The sequence below is a fragment of the Ambystoma mexicanum genome, chromosome 1p (genome assembly GCF_040938575.1).
Source record: "Ambystoma mexicanum isolate Mex_15411 chromosome 1p, UKY_AmexF1_1, whole genome shotgun sequence".
Taxonomy (NCBI): domain Eukaryota; kingdom Metazoa; phylum Chordata; class Amphibia; order Caudata; family Ambystomatidae; genus Ambystoma; species Ambystoma mexicanum.
Genome location: NC_090921.1, coordinates 1,154,154,475 through 1,154,174,116, shown reverse-complemented (window position 1 = coordinate 1,154,174,116; position 19,642 = coordinate 1,154,154,475). Strand labels below are relative to the sequence as shown.

The window sequence follows — 19,642 nt, the reverse complement described above, 5'->3', positions numbered from 1 at the left end:
TTATTGGCATGAAATCTGCCTCCCCGACTGATGCTCTTCCTTTATTTGTGGTAAAGGCCATTCTACCTCAGATTCTTCCCTATTCGACATTGGCAGTGAATTTCTCCTGCTTGATGGGGACTATTCCCCCTGTGCTCAAATGTGTGACAGTTATTCCTTTGTTGACGAAACCAACATTTGACCCTCTGGTTCTCGCTAATTTTTGACCCATCTCCCTACATGAAGCTACATGAATCCCTAGTTTCCCCTCTTCTGGTGGGTTTCTGTGAGTCTTCATATCTGTTTGATGACCTTTAGTCAGGCTTTAGACCAGGCCAGGGCACCAAGACCGTTTTGGTCTCGGTGCTTGACGATCTTAACCTTATCGCTGATCAGGGTGGAGTGGCGCGCTGATTTTGTTAGATCTGTGAGCTGCCTTTGATACCATCAACCACTTTGTTGCCGAGGTTGCGGCACAAAGAAAGGATGCACACACGGAGGCGTAAAGGAAGCTTCTTTATTCTTCTACTAACTACGCAGTAACTGGCGCCCTACGCGCCTTTTCCCACAAACCCCCACTTCCCCGCTCCCACGTCACACTAACACTCCGCCTCCCCAACGGAGGGGGCCAAGTACCTTTAACTCGTGGAGTGCTGGGTAACACTACCCCCGAACATTATATCCTGACATCAGCTCAACATTCCTCAACAAGTCTCATTGGTTTCTTGATCACTCGTCGGGGCCTCTCATCTTGAGCTGTCGCGTCTAGGACAAGTGGATTGTTCACTCCCTGTCTCGTCCTTCCCGGATCCCCGACCGGAGAGGTCCACAGGTCATCTCTCTGCATGCGAGGTTCTGGGGAAACAGACCTCCTCGGCTCTTCCGAGCCCTCTCTCTTGATATAGTGTCTAAATTGTTGACAGTTCCTGGTGACGGCTCTATTTTGATCTTCAGCCGTCACCATAGTACCTTTTACTGCGACTACCCTCATGGGACTTGGGGCAAACCGCGGATCTGTCTTCCTGGTTATTGGTTGTTGCACAAGGACGTCGTCTCCTACCTGGAAATCTTTTGTTTCAGCGTGGCGCCTCGCATCAGTGTCACGTCTTGCCTTCTCCTTTGCTTCAGCATCACGTTGGAGCGTGTCAGTGTCAAGCGGTTCTTCACTTGACGGGTTGCGTGGGATGCGGGTTCGCACCTCATAGCGAAACATTAGTTCAGCAGGAGTCTTGTTCGTTACTTCATGCGGGGTATTCCTGTAAGCTCTCAGGAGGCGGCACAGTGCTTGATGCGGGTGGACTGCCTCCACCTTGGCTCTTTGTATCGCTTTCTTGATGGAGGCCATGAAGCGTTCCGCCATCCCATTCGCTTGCGGGTGTCGAGGGGTTATCTTCATGTGCTTGAAACCCAAATGCATCGCTAGTTCTCCGAACTCGTGCCCGCAGAATGGTGGTCCATTGTCAGACTTGATGGTTTTGGGAACCCCCCCACTCGCTGAATACTTCCTCTAGCACCTCTGCCACCTGGGGAAACGCTGTGGTGGAGACCGACTTGACTATGGGAAACCTTGAATGTTCATCTATAAGCAGCAGGAGGTAGTCGCCAGTTTCGGTCGGTCCGTAGAAGTCCACGGCTACTCGTTCCCAGGGGCGATCTGGTATCTGTGTGTGTTGCAGCGGGGGTGGACGTTCCATTGAGGCGGTGCACTGGCACGCGTGACAGTTTTTCACCCATTCATCGACCGCCACATCTAGGAAGGGAAACCAGACGTAGCATCTCAACTGTTTCTTGGTGTTCTCCGCCCCTCGGTGACCTTCGTGGGCCGTGCGGACCACCTCGTTTCGTAGTGTGGCGGGAATAACAATCCTGCAGCCTCGTAGAAGAATGTTGCTGTCCTTCACAGCCAGTTCACCCTTCACTCTGGCCAGTCTCGCGATTTCCTGTTTGTTGACGCCCGGATGGGCTAGCATTGCCCTGTGGTGGTCTTTCCATTTGTTGGTTAAAGTCAAACTGATTGCAAGGGCTGTCGTCGGGTCAGCGGCAGATGCGGCGGCCACCCTTTCGAGGGACAACGCCGGTGGTAGCGCTCGATCTGCTATATACTGCACATAGGCCACATCTCCTTTCCGCGTCAGTGGGGGCCCCACAGGGTGTCGTGACAGATAATCGGCTGGGTTTAGCTCACCTCCGGGGCGATGGATGATGTTGTAGTTGTACTCTTGAAGCCGGATGCCCCACCGCTCAATCCTTGGTGGCATCTTGGTGTGCGGGTTCCCGAACAGGGATAGGAGTGCCTGGTGGTCGGTAATCAGCGTGAACTTCTTCCCGATGAGAAAATTGTGGAAGTGTTCACATGCCCATACTGCGGCCAAACTCTCCTTCTCGGCTTGCGAATAAGCCAGCTCCGGCGTGGATAGCGCTCTGCTCGCATAAGCGACTACATGTCTCGGGTTGATGTCCGCCCCACTGGTTTGAGCTAGTATGGCCCCGAGGCCGACTGGGCTTGCGTCCACCACCACCACCTCGGTGTGCCACGCGGGGTTGAAGTAGGCCAGGCGGTGAGCCTCCGTGAGGGCCTGCTTGATGGCAGTGAATGCCTGCTGGCATGCGGGAGTCCACTCGAACACTGTCTCCTTCTGCAGGAGCCTCCTCAACGGGTCGGTGAGGGAGGCAAAGTGGGGAATGTATCTCGCACAGTACCCCGCCATGCCAAGGAAGGAGCGGACGTCTGCAACCTGCAGCGGTTCGCCAAGGCCAGTGATTGTGGCAACTTTGTCGGGATCCGGCATCATCCCTTCCCCGGAGAAGATGTGGCCGAAAAATTTAAGTTTCGTCTTGCTGAATCTGCACTTGGAGATGTTGAGCGTGAGACCAGCAGCTTGAAGGGCTTCACACGTGGCGTGCAGCGCTGTGTCATGGGACTCCTTGGAGGCGCCGAACACAAGTATGTCGTTGCTGTAATTCAGAGTACCCTTAACGGGTCTGATAATTTGACGTATGGCTTCCTGAAAAATCTCCGCAGCGGACGAGATACCGAAATTCAGTCTGCGGTACCGGAATAGGCCATCATGTGTCGCAAATGTTGTGATGACTCGAGAGTCAGGGTGTAGCTCCAGCTGATGATAGCCCTGAACCAGGTCGAGCTTGGAAAACATCTGGGCGTTGTTCAACTGCACGATCATGTCTTCTATGCACGGACTCGGGTGCCTCTCCCGCTGGATAGCCGTGTTGGCCACCCTCATGTCCACACATAGACGGATTTTTCCACCTTCTTTGGGTACGACCACCAGGGGGGAGACCCATGGGGTTGGGCCCGTTGCTGGCTCAATAATGCCGTCGGAGAGCAATTGCTGGAGAGCCTCGGACACTGCCTCTTGGAGGTGAAACCCGACCCGTCTGGGGTGTTGCGGCACTGGGCGTACCAGCGGGTCGATGTGTAGCTTGATGGGAGGGGCTATGAGTTTTCCCAATCCGGTACACAGCTTTGGGAATCTTTCCATTATGTCGTCTTGTGTGATTAGGTTCTGGTTTCGAACGCATGCCATTGTGCTAATTAAGTCCTTCGGGTTGTCTGAAGTTGCGGTAATGGTATCACCTGCTTTCACGTGGATCTCGATCAGACCCAGGCGGGATGCTGTGTGGTAGCTGATAAGGCATCTACTCCTGGTGAGCGAGCGAATGACATGGATGGTGGTGTCCACCTGTCGTCCATTCAGGAGAAACCGTCAAGTGAATTGTCCCACCGTCTGCAAAGGGGTAGCAGCGCCCCACTGGAAGATTCTTGAATGTGACGGGGCAAGCTGTGGTGGGTCTGACATCCTGCCGTAGTCCTGCTCGCCCATGATGTTCACAGTGGCGCCAGAGTCGATCATGAACTGGAATTGGTAATTTCCCATCTTGATCGGGATTTTTGGGGCTTCCCGCGCCTCTTCGTTATCAAGAATGAGATTGACAAACTCGTCCTGGTCATATGGATCATGCGGCGCATTGTAGGCCGCCTCTTGATCTTCATGATAGAATGCCTCAGGCCTTTGTTCCATGGGGGGGTTTTCGTATTCATCCACGAAATGCCTGGGCTGGTCCACCTGGTCTGGTTGCACGTAGTATCCCTGCATTTGGTACTCATCAATTGCTCTGACATATCGTCTCTGGTTTTGCCCTTGTTGGTACTGCCTCGGTTGATTGTATTGTGGGGGTGGCGGCCGAAACGGCGTTCTGGCGGGTGCTTGTGGACGCATCAGGGGAAATGGTATGCCCTCCCTACATACAGAGTGGAAGTGCCCCTCTCTTCCGCAGTTCGTGCACCGTTGGGATAATGCTGGGCACGACCCGGAGTGTGGGAAGGACATCCCGCACCGATAGCACTGTCTTTGCTGGCGCGGGGTTGGTGCCCCTGGTGCTCTATATTGTTGTGGTCCTCTGTCGCCTTGTCGAGGCGGCTGTATGGCGCCTATGAGTTCATTGGTGTCTTGTTTGGGGTTATTTGTGTTGCTCATGGATGAAGCTTGTGCATCAACTCTCTCGTGTATGCGAGCGAGTTCGCTCACTTCGGGGATGGTGAGAGGCTTTTTCAAAAGTTGTTTCTTGAGCGCAGGAGAGAGACAACCTTCTATCACTCTCAGCCGTATTGCTTCTTCCAGGGAGAAAGCGTCGAACTGGCAGTTAGCACCTTTCACTCTTAGGCGAGTTATGAACTCATCAACAGACTCGTGTGGCAGCTGGGTGCATTTGTTGAATAGATATCTCTCATAGTCTCGGTTGACTTCGATGATGAGTAGCTTGTCCAGGGCCTTAATCAGGTTGGGGAAGGAGTCTTGTTCTGCCGTCGGGATTGTTTTTACTACCGTCTTGATTTCACCCCCCACGAGGTTGAGAAAAATGTCCCTGATGTTGGGGGAGTCACCATCGCCGGAACCCCGCACAAAATGGTGGAAGTCTTCCATCCAGTCAGTCCACCTGGGTCCTTTTGTCGCTTGTGGCGTCATGGTGAATGGCGGGGGCAGCCTCAGCTGTATTGATTTTGCTGTGCGCACAGGCTGGGGGGACCCAGGATTGGATCCCTGGACGCTCATGTCGTCAGGAGATGAGACCTCTGCGATCTTCGGGCGGTGTGTGGTTATGGAGACACTGGCGTGCACCCGCGCACTCACCCAAGCGTGCGAAGGCAGGTCCGGCTATGGACCATTAACGGTGAGAGGTGGCTCACAGACGTCGTCGCTGGCGTGGTCCGTGACAGGGGACTGGAGCAGCCGCCTTATGAGAGGGCGGGGTTGCCGGCATGCGTGAACAGTAGGGACCGCCTGGCGTGGAGGATGCGGTTCACGCGCGTCGTTTTAAATAAACGAGAAAAAAAAAATTTTTTTTTTTCTTCAGCTGCAGCCTTGCATGCGGAGGAGGAGGAGGCGCGGCGGGTCAGCGGCCGCCCGCGCGAGCACTGGCGGGTTTCTGGGCCCAGCGCCACGGAAGGAGGAGCAGGAGGAGGAGGCTCCGCGTGATTCCCTGCACGCGAGCCGGGACGCGGCGGACTGCCGCTGGAGGACTCCGGTGTGCGAGGAACAGCCTCGTCGCCAATGTTGCCGAGGTCGGGGCACAAAGAAAGGACGCACACACGGAGGCGTAAAGGAAGCTTCTTTATTCTTCTACTAACTACGCAGTAACTGGCGCCCTACGCGCCTTTTCCCACAAACCCCCACTTCCCCGCTCCCACGTCACACTAACACTCCGCCTCCCCAACGGAGGGAGCCAAGTACCTTTAACTCGTGGAGTGCTGGGTAACACACTTCTTCCTGATCAGCCATTTAGCTGCTGCTGGCCTTGCTGGCCCGGTCCTTGCCTGGTTTCAATCCTTTCTCTCTGATCGGTCACATCATCTTTTGCTTCAACCTTTCATCCCTGCAGTCTTGGCTCTGTTGTGTGCCTTCCCGCAGGGCTCTGGCCTGTCCCCGACTCTTTTTAACATTTATATTTAGCCTTTGATCGCCCTCATCCACGCCCACGCCTTTAGATGTTACTCGTATGCTTATGATACGCAGATTTTGGTTAGGCCGGATCTCCTTCATCCAGCCCATGCCTCTCAGCTGCGAGATTGTGTAATAGCTGTGGGTTGGTGGATGGCTGAAAATTGGCTTAAAGTAGACTGAGGTTCTGGTTGTGGGTTCTTCTGTCTTTTGGTACTTTCCCTACTGCTTCCTCTGTGGTGAAGAACCTGGGGCTTAAGATCTCTGTCTTTTTGTCTTTGGCCCCTCAGGTTGGCGCGGTTTGTCCGTTTGGCCATTGTCCATTGAAATTCTCAAGAAGGTCCTTCCTGTTATTCCCATTTATTTGCAAGCTCCGTCTCTGCTTTAGTCCTCAGCAAGATTGACTACTGCATTTCTGTTTATTTGGCTCAACCTGATTATTTGATGCAGCGTCTGCAGGTTCTCCAGAACTCGGCCGCATGCCTTGCCACGGGCACCTTTTTTCTGGAACATATTTCCCCTGTTCTAAGATCGCTTCACTGGCTTCCAGTGGCTAAGTGTGTCCATTTTAAGTCTCTGTGCCTTCTACATCAGGCTTTTCAGCAGCCAAAAATTGCAGCAAAAATTGAAGCAGTATGTTCCTGCTCGTGCATTACGCTATGGGGGCCGCTTTCTTCTGGCTGTCCCCAAGGTCAATCAAGCGAGAACTTGTGGACGTTCCTTCTCCTTCAGCTCTGCTGTTCTCTGGAATGCTCTTCCTGCATCCTTGTGTATGGTTTCTGCGCATTTGCAATTTAGGAAGGCGTTAAAAACCTTGCTATTCTAGTTCCTCTTTTTGTTTCGTGATTGTTGGTTTCAGCTTTTAGTGCCAGGTTGCCTTTTGGTGTCAGTTGCGCTACACCTTTGGGTGTGAAAAACTTCAACATAACATAACACTGTAACCCCATGGCCAGTCTCCTGGGGTCATGGCCAGTAGCCAGATCCTTTGGCCATGACTCTGACAATCTGGCCACTGCCCATGGCCACCAGCTATACCTCTGTCACCAATGTTATACCGTTATTTTTTGTACCTACATTAAGACACTTTTCAAAAAATTAGAGACACATTTGCAAAACCATGCTTTCAAGTCCTTGCCAATGCTCCTTACACAGCTTTCGTACACATCCATCCATGTTTTCTTTTCTGAAAAGTGTCAAAATATACACACATAAAACACTCATATAACCTGGCTCCCAGTTGGAAAAATCCATTCAGACTTTGCAGAACAATTCAAGGTTCGGTCTATAATCTTTCTAAAATCTTTTGTGTGCATTCATCAAATGGCAACAAAGTTATAACCCATCTAAAAATGTTGAACCCGCCGCCCTCTAATTCTGCCCCCTCTTCACAATATCCCACCAAACTTTGAACAATCATTCAAATCTGGGTCTTAAATCTTTTTACAATCTTTTGTGTAGCTTCGTGAAATGACACCAAATGTATAAGCCTTTCAAATATTTTGGGACCCCCCACTAATTTTGTTCCCTATTGCCAAAACAGCATCAAACTTAGTAGAACCATTCAAGGTCACATCTAGAATTACATCGAAAAATGTCATACAGTTTCTTTGAGTGGTGCCAAAGTTATACACCATCCAAAAACTGCTTTTCACCAACCCTCTAAAGCAAAAATATGTATAGATGCCCCGAACATGTGACATGTTCGTGAACATTACAGGGCTGTCCCCGAACCGTTTGTGGACAACGGAGAGATAGCCGCAGCTATAACCTCGGTTAGCCAAAAATGAAAACACAGGAAAATGCCATTTCCAGGTAAAACATCAGGGAAATGCCTGTAAGGGAGAGGTGCGGGCCAGGTAATAGGACACCAAATTAAATTTGGAGGAGATGTAAGCACTGAGTTTGCACCAAACAGCTTTTCTGTAACTGTGGCTATCGGACAGATTAGCCACGGCTACCCCACTTCTCAACTGAAACTGCATTGCAGAAACATTAAGTGTAGCGTGGCGAATGGGGGAGGACAGGGCAGGGTCAGTGAGGAGGCCATCAGGGGAGTGGGCTGGGGCTGGAACAGATGTGGTCACTCTTCGAGAGGATCTGGGAGGGAAGAGAGGCATTTCTTCCTGATAACTGCCGGTATAAGAGATACAAAAAAATAACCCAGGGTATAACCAAGGGTATTTGTAGTTCATAGCTGCAGTTATAGAAAATATACATATATATATATATATTCAAGGAAAAACCTTAGTTGCAAGGACTGTAAGGTGAAAACTTAACACAACAAAACCCCTGGAATTCAGCTAAAGCCACCTTAACTTGGTGCCCCCTGTTGCGCAGCCTATGACCACAATGATGACATCACAGATCGAATCACTGATGACATAACCAATTATATTACAACAGGAACTGGCCTTAAGCATGGCCTTCAGCCTTGGTCAGTGTTCATGGCCAAATATATTTTAACACATGAATGGGTACTAGTCATGTCCTTCAGTTAAGGACAGTGGTCACAACCTTCACACATGACACTGAATATTTTAAAATGCTAACAGGCTACCTACCATAGATTTTGTCCTTTTTCAGTGGATACAGCTTTCACCTGTGTACACTGTACATTATTTACACTGATCAGACACTAGCCGTCGACTTTAGCATAATACTGGCCAGTGGCCACAATATTTGGCTGTTCCCACTATATATTCTAACATATACATTGGGCACTAGCCATGGCCTTTGACCTTGAGCAGTTTGTACATCTTTTGGCCATGTCCACTGTATAATTTAAAATAGTAAAATGCAATAAGTGAGGGCCTTCGGCCATGTCCTCTCTGTATTATGCAACACGAACCAGCCACTAGCTATGGCCTTCGGCTGTGCCCACTTTATATTATATACACTGACCATCCACTATCCATGGTCTTCGACACAATACTAGCCAGAGGCCATGGTCTTTGGCTGTGCCGACTGTATATTCAAACATATTCATGGGCATTAGCTATAGCCTTTAGCCATAAACACTGATTACAGCTTTCAATGTTGCCCACTGTATATTTTAAAATAATGATGGGCTAATAGGCATGGCTTTTAACCATGCAAATCTCTATTATTTAGCACTAATCTATCACTAGCTACAGCCTTCGGTGCTGGCCAAGTACCCCAGCTTTTGCCGTGGCCAAGTCCACGACCTAAATTGTTATTGAGTTAATCAACGTTTTCAGGAGCTAACTTATAAATTATGTTATGTCTAAATCCATTATTGATGTAATCAGTTATATACAATGTAATTAGTGTTGTCAGCAGTGATGGCATCAGTGATGTTATGTTATGTTATGTTATTTTGCACTTATGTAGCGCCTTATATACCATTGGTATGGTCTGAAGGCGCTGGTAGGTTGAACACCCTTGGGAACTGAAGTTCAGATCAGTAGAGAGAACGGAGAGTCAAAAAGGTGCGTGTGAGCACCGGGTATGTGTGCAGCTCGTGCGGTACTTGTATAATAGCTGCTTCTTAGCGGTAGATGTGTTGGTTTAGAGATCAGGAGAATGTGTTCGTTCTGGCAGGATTTATCCGGAACGGATGTGGCTGCGTTAGGCCTGAGGAAAACGCCTGGCTGGGGGTGTGATACCAGCAGTGTTTACATAGAATGATGTGGAGTAAGCGGCGGATGTTGGTATGAGAACAGTTATACCGAATGGCGTCATAGTATCTCTGTGTTCTAGTTGAGTGGTGATGTAAGGAGAGAGTAAGTGTGGTGGTGTGATATGATGGGTTATATGTTCTTTCAATGAGCACACTTCTAAATGCAACTTTCCCAGAGAGGGTACTGGGCGAACTTCTAAATTTAATTTTCCATAGCGAGGCTACTGGGCGAACTTCTAAATACAATTTTCCACAGAGAGTATATTGGGCACACTTCTAAATTCAATTTACCAGAGAGGCTATTGGGCAGAGGGCTATTGGGCACACTTCTAAATTCAATTTTCCAGAGAGGCTATTGGGCACACTTCTAAATTCAATTTTCTAGAGAGGCTATTGGGCACACTTCTAAATGCAACTTTCCAGAGTGTCTATTGGATACACTTCTATAATCAACTTTCACCGATGCTATTGGGAACACTTCTAAATGCAACTTTCACAGCGTGGCTATTGGGCACACCTCTAAAAGCAGCTTTCATAGAGGATATTGGGCACACTTTTAAATTCAATTTTCCACAGAGAGGCTACTGGGCGCACTTGTATAATCAATTTCAAAAGGCTATTGGGAGCATCTCTAAATTCAATTTTCTCGAGAGGCTATTGGGCACACTTCTAAATGCATTTTTTTACAGAGCGTCTATTGGATACGTCTATTGGATGATTTGTAATGTCATCATTCTTCTTGTACAACATTTATTTAGTGATGTAATTAGTGATGTGGTCTGTGATGTCACAGACCACATCACTAATTACATCACTAAATAAACTTCTTCCACAGGGTGCAGGAAGTTAAGAGGGCTTTAGCTGAATTTCAGGGGTTTCGTTGGATTAAGTTCTCACCATAATGTCCCTGCAACTACAGTTTTTTCCTTGAATTTCAAAAGTTTTGTTACAATGTATTGCTCACCTTAACATGCCTGCAACTAAAGTTTTGTCCTTGATTTCAAGGGTTTTGTTATTACATGGATTTTTAGATTGCTTCCAGACCACTTGCATGTTCTTCGCTCATGGTCAGTGGGCATGAAAACACTTGCAACCCATCGCTCAAAGACGTTCATCAATCACAAACCGATTGTGTCCTGTTTCGACAGTGGAATTTTTATCTAAGCAGCGTGCTCCTAGACACTTTTAATGGCTGGTCTCTTGGTGACTGTTATGATAGATCACACAACCCCAACTAACCACATTTTACCAGTATGGAAACAGGAAGAAATCAACTGGCTGCAATAATAACATATGGCCAGTTACTTTTGCCTCCATACCGAAAATCAAAAGCTGGCACACATGAATATAAGCAAAGTAAGTGACCATATTTCTTAAAGTGAAAGATACAAATGTAGTTCAATAGACCTACTCCTTGGACAAAAGTGTGCAAGACATAATAGCACGGCACTTCTTAAAAAAAAGTAATGAACACCAGAAAAATAACCTGATGGAGGAAATGTTCTAACAAATATGCTGGCAAAGTATAAAAGGTGCTCACTTTTAAACCCAGCAATCAGTCATGAAATATTCCCTGAAAACTAAATCCCAATACAAAACAAGTGCTTTTGGTCTTGTGAGTAAGTGTCTGCACTGGGAGCATGACAACCTGAGTAAAATCCTGGTAGCCAAATACTTGAGCAAGCTTGCCAACCTCACACAAAGCCATGGGGTTGCGTCCACCCTCTGAAGAAAAGTTATGCTGTCCACCCACATGTGTCCTTTACTTGTGCCCTGGAAAGCAGCCACAATTGGAGGAACATAACTGCACCAGTGTCCAGGATTGCAAACTCTCTTGCCACACTGTGGGCAAATACTCAGGACATACTTGCCCTCTCTTCATTTTACCTCCTAACACCCATGTCTGGCTTTATAATTATAATTAGTTATTTATAAGGCACTTAATATCCAGAGGTTTCTAAGCATCGACCCAGAGATTGAACCTGTGTTGCTCCACGTTGTCTTGCTTCCAAGGTGAGCATGTTGCCCCTGAGCTATCCTCCCAAGACTTTCAATAATACTCTGCTTTATAAAGCTAACTTGGAAAGTACACATACTATTGCATCACTCAAATATATAAAACCTTATAGAACTATGTTAGGGAAAAAGTGAACAATTGTGGCATTATTCCCCCCATCTTGACTGTGAGACTGCAAATAACAGTATAAAATTCAGCAAAAAACAAGAATATGGTATCTGAGTGCAAAACTTTCAAGGACTGACAGCAGTACGCTTTAAAATAAATAATGCAGATGTCGTGTGTTATGAGGTATTTAAAACTAAGAAAACACACAGCATTGAGGACTGTGGACTGTATCACCTCCAAGCAGCAAGAGGAACCTACACTGCTTAGTTTCAAAGCGAGGAAGGATCCAGCAACCTTAGGCCATGTTTCTCTAAGTGGTCTTGTAAGGTTGGATCATTTGTTAGGGAGCATGACCTTAGGGAGCTGACCCCTTCCTTCCTCAGAAACTAAACAAGGCCGTCCCTGGTTACTGCAGGGATGGAAAACTCATTGTTGCTGTAAAAATATCTTTCTTCTTTATTATTGGCTGGGAGACTGCACATTCCAGAATGCAATTCAGCAAAAGGCAAACAATGGTCTCTGATTGCAAAACATTCAAGGACTGACAGTAGCACGGTTTACAAAAAATAATAATTTGGATGCCCATTTGGTCACCCATCCATGCAGTAACCGGGACTGACCCTGCTTAGCTTCAAAGCAGGACTGACTCTGCTTGCCTTCAAAGCAAGAAAAGTGCCGTCTTGTTTCTCTAAATGGCCCTGTAACTTTGGCTCATTTATTGGACAACATGGCCTGAGGAGGCTGATTCCTTCCTCACTTTGAAGCTAAGGGGCTCTATCCTGTTTCCTGCATGGATGGGAGAACTGGATGGCAATCGTGTCACTGGCTATCACCCTCAACGTCACTATAGCTGTTAAAATATACCCTCGGCTATCCGTAGTTCATTATAGCCATGAATATTGGAAAAATGGCTGGAAAAAATATATACTTCCTGCTCCAGGCCCTCACCACGTGCCCCCCTCATCTGTGCCAGCTCCCCTCACTACCCAGATGACCTCCTCACTGCCCTCTCCCTTTCCCCCTACAACACACGCTTTTTGAGATCGTGGCTATAGGCGAGGCTACAGAAAGCTTTGTGTTTCAAAGTCAATCCCTAGATCCCCCCCAACCTCCAGATTTCACCCCCCCCACCTCTAACTGATGGTATTTGCATGTCTTTTTGACCTGCAAATAGCTTTTTCCTGCGTTTCATTTTCCCATATCCTCGGCAATAACCTTGAATATCTCTGACTTCGAGAGAAAAACAACATAGTGTCTATTTCATTTATAAAAACAACCAGTTTTGGGTAAATCCCAGAGATTGGGCATCTATTTTTGAAAAGGGGCAGCTTCTCCGTCAAATATTTAAATAACTACTGCAGGGAATAATCCCAAACCAAGCATGGATCGCAAGTCAACTCTTCTGGCCGAGTTGTTTCAGAACTGGTCCAAATCCATCCAGCGGTTTGGGCGCACGCTTTTTCTAAGATTTACCTGGTTTGTCGATTGGAAAATGAATGGGAAGTAAGCTGCACTTTTGGGGAAAAAAACGATTTTTTGTCTTCTTAATAACTCTCATTTATTTATGAAATTTTGCAGTCTGGGGGGCCTGAGAGGGTGTGAGACTCCTTAAAGACGTTAGAAATTTCGGTGAAATCTGTTACTCGAATCAAAAGTTATTAATGATTGAATTTTGATATATATATATATATTTACAGCGACAGAGACACAGTGGTTAAAAATCAATGGCCATGACCATAGGCACCCGGTACTCCCATCCATGCATTAACCCCCTGCTTTGCTTCAAAAGGAGGAACATGCTGGCCCTCTCAGGCCATGTTACAATTAAGTCAAGTTGCACAACCACTCACCCTAACATGACCTGAGGGGTCTGGTCCCTTGTTAGCATTGAAGCTAAGCAGGGTTGGTCCTATTTACTGCATGGTTTGGAGACAGTCCAATGTGCTGGATTCTTTGTGTTTTCTTTGCTTTAAATATCTCAAAACTGTGACAAACCTGAGGGTATACTCACTCCCAGACCCCTTGGATCCTCTGTGCAGGTAGCCAGGGAATGTCCATCGCTATTGGATACTGACCCTGAGGGTGGACAAACCTGAGGGTATACTCACTCCCAGACCCCTTGGATCCTCTGCGCAGGTAGCCAGGGAATGCTATTGGATACTGACCCTGAGGGTGGAGATGCGAGGGAGGATCACCTGTGCGGATGGTCTTTGGGGAAATTGAAGGGGGTGCCCTTCGGCGAGACATGGTATTCCCCTTTCCCGAGTGACAACCAACCCAACCCATCCCCAACCTTCATGGGCTATTACAAGTCAGATCCCCTAATTTCTCCACAATTGACACTTGACAGTACTGGGATGAAGAAGAGGCAACTGAGAACAATGAAGAGTATGCTCTTTTACCACTCTGGTACTGGGACGGGGGAGATGCCTGTTAAAAGTAGTGAAGCTCAGACATGTCCTGTTTAATTGTGGTCAGGGAGGGCTGATTGGACATCCACACCTGCAGCCTGTCAAGGGGCTGCAGGTGCATAAAAACCAATAAGCGTGACAAGTGAAGCAGCAACTAGGCCGGCCCATTCAGCAGAATGCCAAGACACTGGGGACTACAGATTAAGGCAGTCCATGGAAGCGTGGTGTGGCAGCTTGGACTCCCTTGAGCAGGCTGAGTGAGATGAAGGGGGCCGCGAGGGAAGGCTGCTTCTTTCCTTTTGCTCGAAGTGCTCATTCCCCTGTGTTGGAGAACCAATACAGGAGTGTCTGAGGGTCAGGAGCTGGAACCCTGACACTAAAATCAGAAGGTTGTGTGATCCATACTGCAGCACAAACTGTTAAAACTACCAGCGAGTTTCTGATGAGTGAGAAATATGGTGGGCACGTGTGTGAACTTTATTATTTGCTGAATACTTTGTATCAGAGTGGTTGTGTGCTTTGGATTAGCACATTTTCAAAAGAATCTGATACTTTCATTGTCAATTACCAAACAGATGTGAATACCTTGTATCGGAGTGGTCGCGTGTGTCAAGGATTTTTTTTCGAAGGTCTCCCAACACTAAGTACTCCAATGAAAGCTAAACGGATAAATATTGAACGACAGATAAAGCGAAAATGAACCATAATCAAAACTTATAATTATTGAATACCAAAATAAATCAACATCTTGCTAACAAATATTGAACCAAAGATAAAGCCAAAATTAACCATAAACCTTCTTAACAGAGAGTATTAACACATTTGGAACCCAAAAAGGGACTTCAAATCCAAGCAAACAATTGTATGTTGAAATGCTGAAATGACTTGCCGGAGAGGACACGGTATGCTAGAGGTCTGGGAGTTACTACAAGCTCACCCATTCAGCTCCCAAGAGCCCAATAACCCTTTCCCAGAATAAATGGAAGACTCAGCCAAGGTTAAGTTAGAACTATTGTTTATTACTAAAAATGGACAGGGATCATACAAGACATTCACAAATCTCCAGAATCTCCAATTCCAAAAGACATGTCTCACCCTTTTTGATGCAGAATTGCCTCAGCACCTGGGCCCTCCACCAAAAACCTCATACTCATTGGGTGCTCGGAGTGGTAAACCCTGTAGATGGCCCATATTCATCTTACTCTACTGGTCCTTCCATATCAGGTGGTTGCCCTGCCCCGTCCCCAAGAAACTATCTATTTCATTGTTGCAAGGTTGTACAATTACCATTGGCCCTTGCCCCTTACCATCCACATCTGTATTTCTGTCCTGGAACTGATCTCCTCAGGCCTGGGTCCGCAGCCCTCTGTGCATCACTTCAAGGTGTTGTGAAATAACTATGTGTTCCCAATGTATCTGGTAGCAACACCATTTTTGCCTATGGGAGTGCTCTCCTACGTTGCAACATTGTTAACTTGTTCATGTTTCATTTCTCATCTGGGTTGCTGAGAACTGTTTGTCTTCCCACCGCGGGTGGATACCCATTGTCTAGCTCAGTCGCATCACGTGGTTGTGGATCACAAAATCAAGCTATCCGGGACTGCAATCTCTATGAGCATTTATTCTCTTTTTCTGCAGCTGGCCCCTTGTTATTTGAGGTTTGGAATGTGCCTTTTTTCTCTGAGCTTGGCTGTGAGCTCTGGCCTTCCTGCTCTGTGCAGCCCGGTTCTGATTCCCTCATCTTTTGTCCTACGGCTTGAGGCCTTCTGTGATTTTCATTAGACTTCTACTACGATCTCTACACACTTATATCATTATATTTTCCTATAGGTTAGTCGCACTTGTTCCTACCATGCTCCTTATGTAATCCTGTTATTCTATAGGGTTAGTTGCCATAAGCATCTGCAAGCTTGCTCCGCATCTCTTCTTTGCCTTGTGTTCAGCGTTTCTACACTTGGCTAATGAGAAAATAATAAAAGCTTTGATAGCATGTATATGTATCTGTCCTCTACAGAACTGTGTAATCATGTTCCTCGTGTATACGAGTGTGTGTTTGTGTAAGTTGTGCATGGTTGCAAGGGTACTTTCTGACTAACATGGCTATGTCGTGGTGTCACTGATGTCAGCACAGTGGTTTCCCAGCATTTAGTCAACATTGTCCATCATGGCATTTGGATCCTTGACCACTGTTGAAGCACCTGTATCCATTAAGACATTCACTGGATACGATTGGAATGGTTATTTGAGAGAATATCTCTCTGCATTTGTGTCAGTCACCGGTGCTCTTGGGGGTTGTCCGAATAATGGGTTACTTTGTGCGTTCTTGACTTTTGGCTTTGGGCTGTCATGTTCATACGGATGGGGGGGAGGCATTCCTCAGACCCTCTCTTCAGAATATGAGTAAACAGACCATAGTATGCTGAGTTCTCAAATAAATGTGGCTTTAAAGAACATGCAAACAAAAGATACTGAAGCCTGATTTACAGTGGAACTTTCAACACGTGTGTAAGCTACAAACTATAGGAACACATTTGAAAACAAGATTAACTGAACTGTGGATCTTAAAATTGAGAAGACAAGGATAGTTTTATTTTAAATGTGTGTCTTAACCATACTTGGAGAAGGGAACCCTGAGTCCTGACTAAGAGCATTTAGGTAGGGCTATCTCACCTTAGGCTAGGGCAAGTTAGGCATTTTTCCATACTGACATTTAAGTTAATAAAAGTGGTTGTTTTGCATTTTGAATTGTTTGTAAGTGTCCTTCTTCATGATGCCTTCAAATAACACACTACTAAAACACATGGCATCAGCAATATTTTTTTTAAACCGTGCTTCTGTCAGTACTTGAAAGTATTGCAGTCTAACGGTCAAGCTGCTGTGAGGCCCACATGAAAAGAGCAGCCATCTGTGGGTAAGGAGCTGCTACTACATGGAGAATTGCAGGTCTTGCCTGCACGTTCGGGGCAAACTCGAATAACGTTTTGTTTATATATATATATATATATATATATATATATATATATATATATATATATATATATATATAAGAATTGTTGTTAATGGGACATTATTGTTAACTTGAACTAATACTAATAAAAACCTATCAAATTCAGTGAAAAAACTTTGTTAAAGGGACGTTATGATTACAAGCAAAATTTGAAAAACCCAAGAAATGTGCCAGTTATAGTAAGCTATGCAACCATAACTCGGGCCACCACCGTGCACTGCTAACACTAACACCCAGGACATAAACAATGACATCATAAATGACATAATCAGTGATATAACTGATGACATCTCATATCTGGGTCGGTTGTTTTTGTTCAGTGACAGTGAGCATTTTAAAATTGTAAAGCGGCTGTATATCGAGACATTAACCTTGTCATATGTTCTTAGTGTACTTTCCTTAGGTTTTGGCCTGAGCTCATGGTGCACATGCATGGGACAATAAGCAGGCCCCAAACAGACAATTCATTTTTATACATGATGATGAACTCTAATCTTATTGTCATTTTCTGGTTATGGTGTTTCTTTCCTCCTTACTAGAGTTTCCTTGTATGTGCCTCAGATTTGTTTGCATTGATGCATATGCATTTTTTGTACTAACGCGTGTAGTATTTCATGTATTGTTAGCTGGTAAATCCACGCTTAACATTAGTGAAGATTTTGACCGGCTTGAATTTATGATTGTCCTGGCCAATATTACCAGATTAAAAATACTGTACTGCATTGGTCCATGCTGCAGCCATTGCCTAAGTGTATGTATTATTACATTGCTGTATGAACAACTTTACTTTATTTAACATTACGCTCATTTTTGTAAAGAGCCACACACAAATACCTTAGAGCGCACACCAACACTTCAATTTAATGTTTTGCATGAAATATGTCAATTTTTTTGACCCTTTACATGTCCTAGCAACATCGTAAACAGAGCCCCTTATAGGGACTTTTCATCAGCATTCATATGGTATGTGATGTCATTAGTGATGCCATCAATGATGCCATGTGTGATGTCATCTTTGATGTCCTGGGTTTTAGTCTTAGCAGTGCACATTGGTTATACGATTTATGGTTGCATAGCTTGGGTTTTTCGATTTCACTTGTAACCATAACGTCCCTTTAACAATGTTTTTTCATAGGTTTTTATTAGTGCAATGTAACCATAATGTCCCTTTAACAAAGTTTTTTCACTCAATGTCAAAGGTTGTTATCAGTGTAACCTAACTGTTGTGATTAGTCTTCCCTGGACCCTGCCCTGAATGCATGGACTGTTGGAGTGATTGATGTAAAATGCAGAGTGAGAGAATGTTGTGTTATGAGAGGGCTCTATGTATGTCAGTTGGGAGGATGTGACTACTGAGAGAGGATGCCGGTGGATGATCCCCCTGTCCTATACTTACCTGACTTAATGTACTTGATCTAATGTACATGGAACTAAGTAAAGAAGTTATATGTTCCCATCAAGATCTCAGAGTATTCATTGGCCAGGTACTCGATACAACATTGGCGACGAGGATGCTGGCTGTGCTCGGGGGACAGCATCATGAAGGGGACATCCACTGCCCCCCAAACCTAAAGAAGGTCCTCTCTCAGGTAGGAGCGCTGCGAGGGTACCAGGTGGCCAGAGAGGCCCAGCGATGGATGTAAAGGGACATCTTTAGGGCCAAAGGCCAGCAAGTCTGACAGTGAGCAGGGTCAGGTGCCATCAAGCCTGCCAAAGGACTGTGATTACAAAGGTGACCGTGAGGAACATTTGGTGTGCCCATAGAAGAGCATTGGAGGGGCATGGAGCCAGTTGCAGCCCATTGGAGTGGCCTGGGGTCCATTTGAATGTGGAGGCCCAAGGGGCAAACAGAGTCGTGCTGCAGGAGGCAGTTGATAGACTAAATGCAGAGTCAGTCGGAGTTACAATGTCTTTTGGCTGAGGATAAAATGAACATTTGTCAATGCGGACAAAGGGTCAAAGAAGTCTTACCTGATTGCTGGTAAAGCTGGTGGAGGAGAGGCTACAGTGACTTTGGAGGCGTTTGGGTGTCTCTCATGGGGGACGGAGCATGGCCCATGCTGGCAGATGAGGCTCAGTTGTTGTGTGGAGCTGCCGTGTAGCTGTGGGTAGCTTGGAATGCAGAGCAGTGTGAGACAGCAGGCACAGGCGTCTTGTGAAGCAGTAGTATATGCAGCGGGGGATCCGCTGCAGTCACGGTGACCGTTGGGACACAGAGCTCTTTCCTCTCCAGCAGCTCACCTGAAGTGGTGACGTCAGGTGGAATGCCTGCAGGGATGGCGATTGTCCCGGCATGTTGAGGACCTCATATTGGAAGGTCTGTTGATTCTGAGTTGCGAAGGAACTTTGAAAAGAAAAGAACCTTGATGCGGGTAGCGGTCTCACCTCCCTGGCCTCATGGGAATGGCCTCCCCCCATGAGGGCAGTGACAATACCCTGTGATTCGTCACATACCTTTCCCCTCATGCAGCTGGCTTCTCCATCTGGTAAAGGAAATCAGTACAGGAAATCAACATTACCCTG

General features: G+C 46.5%; 1 protein-coding gene across 1 annotated transcript in view; it reads right to left on the bottom strand.

The window, feature by feature from the left end:
- The window catches only part of LOC138450306 (B-cell receptor CD22-like), a 437,337-nt gene that overhangs the window by 399,122 nt on the left and 18,573 nt on the right, over window positions 1-19,642 (bottom strand). The window lies entirely within an intron of this gene.